This window comes from Oryctolagus cuniculus, chromosome 6 (assembly GCF_964237555.1).
Source record: "Oryctolagus cuniculus chromosome 6, mOryCun1.1, whole genome shotgun sequence".
Classification (NCBI taxonomy): domain Eukaryota; kingdom Metazoa; phylum Chordata; class Mammalia; order Lagomorpha; family Leporidae; genus Oryctolagus; species Oryctolagus cuniculus.
Window position 1 is genome coordinate 109,417,328 of NC_091437.1, and position 8,797 is coordinate 109,426,124.

Sequence of the window (8,797 nt, forward strand, 5' to 3'; positions counted from 1 at the left end):
TGGTTGAACTCTTTAATTAACATACAATTATTCTTAGTCATTTAAACTTAACTGAAAAGTGATCCCTGTTAAATATAAGAGTGTGAATAAGAGAGGGAAGAGATGTACAGTTCGGCACATGCTCACTCAGACTTACCCCTAATGGTAGTCCAAGAAACATGCCAGGGGATTCCAATTCAATCCTATCTAGGTGGCATGTATCAATGCCATCTTACTTGCTAAAGTGATCAGTTTGTTTTCATAATTGATCACGATGATAGGATTAAGTATCAAAGGGATTACATAAATAAGACCAGTGTCTGCAAAGAATGATTGATAGAATTAAAAAGGAGAGAATGACCCTACATGGGAGGCAGGATACACAGCAGACTCATAGAATGGCAAATGCTCTAAAGAGCACTCTGTCCTCAGAATCAGCCTTTAAGGCATTCGGATCTGGCTAAAAATCCCATGAGAGTTTCTCAGGCATGGAAAGCCAAGACACAGTGGCAAAAAAAAAAAAAAAAAAAAAAAAAAAAAAAAAAAAAAAAAAAAAAAACCTAAATGAAAGATCTCTGAGATCCCAGTGGAAAGAACGGGCCATCAAAGAAGGCAGTACCTTTCCCTGAAGGGAGGAGAGAACTTCCACTTTGAATATGGCCTTGTCTACATAAGATCAGTGTTGGTGAACTCAAGAGGCTCCCATAGCCTTGGCAGCTCATGACAAGAGCCTTGGGTGAGTATTGACATCATAAATAAAAATTTCAATTGTTAAATCAACAATGGGAGTCACTGTGCACCTGCTCCCCGTGTAGGACATCTCTCCTTAATGTGTTGTACTATGAGAATTAATGGTAAAACTACTACTCAAACAGTACTCTATACTTTGTGTGTCTTTGTGGGTGTAGTCTGTTGGAATCTTTACATAGTATATACTAAGTTGATCTTCTGTATATAAAGGTAATTGAAAATGAATTGTGATGAGAATGGGATGGGAGAGGGAGTGGGAGATGGGATGGTTGTGGGTGGGAGGGAGGTTTTGGGGGCAAAAGACACTATAATTCAAAAATTTTAATTTGGAAATTTATATTTATAAATAAAAGCTGAAAAAACAATAATTACAAAAAATAAATATTTAAATCAACATCCTCTTGGATTAAAAAAAAGAGAGAGATTTACTACTCTCAATTTGAGTATTACCTTGGATACTCCCCTCACCCTGAAGCACTGAACAGAGCTGCTCCACTTCTGATCTAGCTCTCTGCTGTGGGCTGGGAAAGCCAACCGTAGAAGATGGCCCAAGTCCTGGGGCTCCTGCACCTACACATTAGACCTGGAAGAGGCTCCTGGTTCCTGGTTTTGGAGCTGCACAGAACCAGCCATTGCAGCCAATTGGGAGTGAACCATTGGATAGAAGACCTCTCTCTCTCCCTTTGTTTCTCTCTCTCTCTCTCTCTCTCTCTGCCTCCTCTTCTCTCTCTGTGTGACTTTCAAATAATAAATAAATCTTTAAAAAAAGAGAAATCAAAATGAAATATTGGAAATGCAGAATTTAATGTATCAAATAAAAATGTTGTGGAAAACCTTAACAATGGACTCAGTGAGATGGAAGAAAGAATATCCAAGTTCAAAGACAGATCTCTGGAAATTTCTTCAGTGAGACTAAAAAAGAAGAAATTAGAAAATTAAAAAACAATGTTGGAGATTTGTGGGATGCTAGCAAACAACCAAACAAGGCCCCCATGCAGCAGTAATGAGGGACTTCAATACCCAACTTATGGCAATGGACAGACCAACTCCACAGAATATCAGCAAGAAGGAAACAATAGAGTAATTCGACACTAAGGACCAAATGGACCTAACAGATATCTACAGAACTTTTCATCCAACAGTTGCAGAATACACACCCTTCTCACCAGTGCATGGAACTTTCTGTAGGACAGACCACAGGCTACACCATAAAGCAAGTCTCAGCAAATTCAAAAAATTTGAAATGATAGCATGCATCTTCTCTGACCACAATGGAATGAAGCTGGAAATCATCAACTCAAGAATCTCTAGAACATAGGCAAACACATGGAGACTGAACAACATTCTCCTGAATGAGCAGGAGGTCATAGAAGAAATCAGAAGAGAAATCAAAAAACTCTTGAGGGAATTTTTTAATACTATTTGTTGAAATATTTACTTCATATAGAGTTATCTCTCTGTATAAAGTTAACTGAAATAGATTTTAATTAATAAAAAAAAAAAACAAGAATGGGAATGGGAGAGGGAAGAGGAGGATGGGTGGGAGAGTGGGTAGGAGAGCTGGTGTGGTGTTCCTGAAGTTGTATTTATCAAATTAATGAATTTTGTATACATTAAATAAAAGCTGTCTGGTGAAAAATTTTAAAAGAGTAAGTTCTAAAAAATTTAGGTTTACATTCATTTGCCCAATGATTACCTCTTTTACATGCAGGGCATAACCTTGGAGTTGCAAAAGGCAGGTAACTCATTTTACCTTTTCGATTCTATCTACAATCCTTTCAAAAATGTTCTAATTTACTGCATTTGAAGCAATTCTTTTGGCTGGCATTAAATGTTCCTTTAAAAGCCAATGCCAACATTGCTTGGGTATGACCAGTACTGCTGATAGCCTGACAAACTCTAATAAAGCCCGAGATTCGAAAGAGAGAGAGAGAGAGAGAAGCAGCCAGGGCTAGATCTGGCACTCCTATGCGGGATGCTGGCATCAAAAGCAGCAGCATCACCTACTGTACCACAATACCAGCAACCTGTACAACATTGAAATCTTATTTATTTATTTATTTTTATTTGAAAGGCAAACAGACACTGGGAGGGAGACAGATAGTGGCATCTCCCATCTGCTGGTTCACTCCCCAAATATCCACAACGGCTAGGGCTAGGTCAGGTCAAAGCTAGAAGCCAAGAACTGAATTCAAGTCTCCCCTGTAGGTGTCAGGGGCCTAAGCTTTTGAGCCATCATCTGCTGTTTCCCAAAGAGCACATTAGCAGGACACCAGAATCGGGAGTAGAGCCAGGACCCTAACCCAAGCTTTCCAATATGACGTATGGGCATCCCTAGTGTTGTCCTAACCATTGTGCCAAATGTCCACTTCCAGAACTTATAATAGGTCTAGAAATAGTTGAAATTAGAATGAAATAGGAATGAAAACTGCATTGACTGCAGGAAGGCTGGCTGAAAATGTTAGACGCAGTTAGGCCATGCCACAGATCTCTCATTAATACCATGCAAATGAATGATGGCACCAATCCAGCCTCATAAAATATTGAAAGGCAGCTCTCTGTCAAGGATAAATTAGGAGATCTATGAACTGGAAGACACCAAGCATGTCAAATACCACGACACTGTACTGAAAACAAGAGCGACAGGTACAGACTTGTAAAGAGAACGTTGAGGCCTCAGCACTTTCTTTACAACCCTGCAGTCAAGCTTTTTCCTTACAATAAGATCAGGAGGGGCAGGAAGAGGGGGAAATCACCTCTGGAGAACCTGACCAGTCCAATATAAAATACCCAATCATATTGATATCAGCTGTTTCCCAGTAAAGTATTGTCATGCACAAGGCCTGCTTGCAATTTGTTCACTGCATAATCACCAAGCCATCCCATCCATATGCAAAGTTTCCTATAAAGTTATTGAATTAAAATTTATCAAAATAAGTTTGCAAAACACAATACTTTCCCCTCTACATGTACAATTCAATAACTTCAGACTGATGTAGAAAGTAACAGCCAGTACCACTTATCACAACATAGACCATTTCTATATTCTCCCGCCCCTTTTCACATCTGTTACATCTTAGCGTGATTATTTCCATTTCTCTTGGTTAAGTACCTAGTTGTAGAATTGTTCTATCATATGGTATCAAATTGTTTAGTAGCAAAAACTACTAAGTTATTTTCCAACGTGACTGTACCAGTTTCCATTCATACTAATAATGTATGAGAGCTCCAGGTGCTTCACAATCTAGCCAACAATGTGCAAGGGGCAAGGGCTGTCATGTACAAACAAGTTTCTGGCCCCTCCTTTGGTATGTGATTTCCATTATACTTGCATAGTCATAAATAAAAGCAAAACCTTTCTGATTTTTACTTATGATGCATTTAGTGAAATCATGATTGCTGGATGACATGGTTAAAATCATTTGAGATAAATTCCTGGTGCCTGGGCTCCCACATCACTTAAATTATCCTCAATTTTTGAAATGGTGGGCTCATTAAACTACTTGTTTCCTCCAAAAGCTTATGGAGTGTAATTTTTGTAAACAATTAGTGAAATGAAGAGGAACAAAATCAGCCAACAATACAATGTTTCCAAACACCAATCTAATGAAAATTCTCAAATAAATTCATTGACAAAAATTCTGGAGGTATTAGAGTTTGCCTCATAAACAGAAGTTAAATTTATAGTGCCAATGAATAAATGAAATTCTCAGTTGATAAGCAATTATCACAAGGGGAAAAGCCACCATAACGGGTGCCAACTGGCAAGTTGTGCGTTGGTTGGCAGTCTCTGTCAATGCCACAGACTGAATCAACAGCCTCACTGAACTATCATCTCATCCATAGAAGCAGTCTGTGTACAACATGGTTGACACATTTTTTTGTAAGAGTACTGGAAAGCCCTTTTGTTATGCCTGTGCTGTCTCTATTCTGTAAAAACACAATGAAAATTAAAGTTGATTTCACTGCATTAAAATAGACTTTGTGTCTAAATACTTCGCTTTGTCTACTTTTCCAAATTCCATTAACATATATGGAATGTTTTTCAAAGGTCCATATGTTGCTACAAATGCTTAAAGATGTATATGTAATTTATTTATCCAGAAATCCTAGGCTAACCTCATGCTAAAATTTTAGGAGTAAATGCTCATTTATTGAAGCTAAATGAATTTCAGTAGCAAAACACAGAGAGCAGTCACTCTGTAGCAGTAGAGAAAAGCTCTAGAGGGAGGAAGAATTTTAAGAAACAAAAAATATCAGAACCAGTGGATAAACTCCAAACCTAGAGCAGCTGGGCTGCACTTTTGTAATATGGTATTTCAGTTTTCAGAAGAATGGGATACCATACAAGGAAGGGCAGGATTTAATGTCTAGGTGAACTAAACTCCAAACTGACTTACTGAGCCCAAAACAGACACAAATTGTGAAGAGTTGAAATGTTTTATATAAATCCTAAAATAGGAGAAATTGTTTACTTTACCAACAGTAAACTAACATTTCATGATGGTTTCTTTCTTTCTAAGATGCATCTAACACCATTCAGTCCATGTTGTGTCTGGGAAAGAATTTTATCTATGGCTAATTCTTCCAATATCCCTTTGGACCTGGAGATAAATGGATTCATAAACATTGGGCACATTATTCAAAAGGGATCTTGAAAATTGTACCATTATTTTGGATTGCTTACTGCATCTGGGTAACCAAATAATTATTAATATAAATTATAAGTTTTTCTTAGATATTTTAAATAATTTAAATTTTATATAATGTATTCTGTATAAATAGATCAAATGCATATATAACAGGAAAGTTATATTAAAATGTGTATAAAATGTGAACATATTGGTAAATTTCCTTGTGGTGGTAATGTTTGCTTTCCTAATTTTTACTGTGTATACACATTATATATTTTTTACAACACCTATTTTATATTGTTGCATGCACTTGTCAGCTAAAATAGAATATTACAAAAACCAGTGACAGTCACACATGAATTTTATTGAAAATGAGAGGCAAGGCAACCGATCAGGAACAGCAATACTTAAACAATATTGTATTGTTTTCACTGTATTTCACTTTATGAAGCTATTATAATTTGGTATATGAACATAATGTTATTTTAAATTTTGCATAAATTATTTAATCTTTTCCTTAAAATGAATGAATGAATTATAAATTAAAATATAACTTAACTTTGGGTTTATTTCAAAAATCCAAATTTTACCAAAATATTCTAAAACAGTCTGTCCATATTTACATGATTCTTTATTTTTAAGGATTTTTTAAATTTTTTAAATTTATTCATGCTTTATAGGTACAGATATAAATGCAGATAGAGTATATATATTTGAAAATGAGCATTTCTCTTTCAAATGTGAATTCATGTCACCTGGTACAAAATAAGTGACAATTGTATTTTAAATATCACTTATAGCATCTGCAAAGAATCACTCTGGTCACAAGAAAAACAATGAATTATAAAGATAAGAAAAAAGAGATTTTTACCTCTCCTACAACCATTCTGATCAATATTTACTGTATAGTTTTGCAAAAGATAAAAAAGAGGAGTTTGAATGTTTCTATCATAAATGATAAATGTTTGAGGAGATGGATATGTTTACCTTGAGCTGAATATTACACAATGCATACATGTATCAAAACATCACATAAATGCTATGTTATATATTAGTTTTTTGATCAATTATTTAAAGAATTTTTGAGATAAAGAAAAGTTGAATTTTATTCAAGATCCTAATAAGAAAATCAGATAAGATGTGATCTTAGCTATTTAACAGCTTGAGGAATAAGTTGTTCTGAAAAGGAAGATTATCCCAAGTACACAGAATTCCTTATAATTTACATTTCAGGAAATTTCTCTTTTATAATGTGCTATCATGACCTCATTTTCTTGATAGCATATGCATTTATTATAGATATACATTAAATTAAACTAAAATGGTGCATAGAGTTTATCTTAAACTAACACAATTTAGTGAAAAGTTCGAATATCGTATGTAGGACGTTATGTATTCAGACATGTTACAAGAAGAAATAAGCTGTAGCTGTCAAAATCATTGCACTCTAGTGACAGGTAGGAAAATTCTGAGACAAAATAGTACTGAACAAAAAGGTGAAAACATCTTGATGAATCATAAAAAAGGATTGGTTGAATTTGGAAGCTTAGAATACTCTAAAGGAGGAAATGTTTAAGGAAGGAAGCATTATTAAGATAACCCTGAGGAATGCATATGATTCTGAAAACAAAGAGAAGCAGAGAGAGCACTGTCAAACAAAACAAAAGGTACATTTTGGAAAAACAATATTTTTTAACATAAATTTGTTTTATCCAAAATATGGGTCATAGTTAAGTATTTTTACATCATTAACTTGAAGTTCGAATTTTATTGGTATCCTGTATTTTTATTTGCTAAACATAGTGATCCTAGACTAGGAGCTTTCCAAATAAAGCACAATGTATTATAAAGCACAGAAGGTTGGCAAGAATAGGAATTGCTCTGGCAAAAATCAAGAACCCCTTTTGAGTGGCACAGAGAAACAATGTTGAGCTATAGCTAACAGCAGAAGATCTAGGTTCAAATACGAATTTCAACACTTGCCTGGTTGCATGTTGCCAAATTGAGAAGCATTTCAGTTTTGTTCTCAATTAATGAGAAAACAAGTAACTCTGCTCCTTTTCTCATACAGATGTAAACATAATGAGATGAGATGCATGGCCATGCCTGGTAAATTATGGAAGCTGTAAAGTTACTAACAGTGTTATATTAATAAGACAAAGGTAACAGGAGAATGTTGTAGATTAGAATTTGATTTCTGAATTTAACACAACTGACCTTAAATTTGGAAAAGAAAGAAGTGACATTCAAAAAAATTGCACAATTAATATGGCAACAATCAACCAGGATAGATACAAAGAATTGGATTCATGGGGTAGCATTTTGGCTTAGCAGTTAATACCCTAGTTAAGATGCCCATGTTTCAAATTGACATGTGTGGGTTTAGGTCCAGGTTTCTGGTTCCCTATGCCAGGTTCCTGTTCAGATAGATTCTTGACAATGCATATCACCTCTCCTCAGCCTGGTCCAGCCTTGGGCATTGCAGGCATTTGAGGGGTAAAGCAGCAGATGGAAGATATTTCTCTCTCTCTCTCTCTATCTCTCCCTCTCCCGCTCTCTCCCTCTCCCTCTTTTTCTCTCTCCCTCTCCCTCTTTCTTTCTGTCTCTTCATCTGTCAACTAAAAATAATAATAAAAATTTTTAAGTAATTCAATTTTTATACACACTAGCATGTCTTATGACACCCTAATTTTCTATATAGTGGGCAAATATCAGAAATGGAAAGTAAAGAGAGAAAAAAGATTAAAGGCAGTCTATAACTCACGACCATGATCAGTAATTCTCCTAATGTTATCAACTCCCAAAAGTTTTTTTTTTCTTTATTTTTACTAAGATAGAAAACAGAATACATGTATTTCATAGATACAATTCTAGAAAGATAACCATACTTCCCTTCCTCCATAACTATCTATCTCAATCCCTATCCTTCTTTTCTTCCTTCTTTTTATTCCTCTAATTTTTGCAAAAAAAATTAATACACTATATAATTATAGGCTTTAATGCACCACTATACATTATATTCATCAAGTAAAAAGTAGAAACACCATATCTCTACAGAAGTATAAACAAGTGCTAAAACCAACAATCAAACACAAGATGCCCATTTGATTTCTATACATTTTTTGCATTCTATATTAACTACCACATTTCAGTGAAAACATGATATTTGTCTTTTAGGGAGTGACTTATTTAACTACGCATAATGGTTTCCACTTGCATCCATTTTGTTGCAAAACACAGGATTTCATTCTTTCTTATGGCTGAGTAGTACATATATATTTTTTTTCTTTATCCAGTCATCAGTAAATGGACATCTGAGTTGATTCTATAACATAGCAATGGTGAATTGAACTGCAATAAACAGGGAGCTACTAAAAATTCTTTCATATGTGGATTTCATTTCACTTAGGTAAATTCTCAGGATTGGCTGGGTC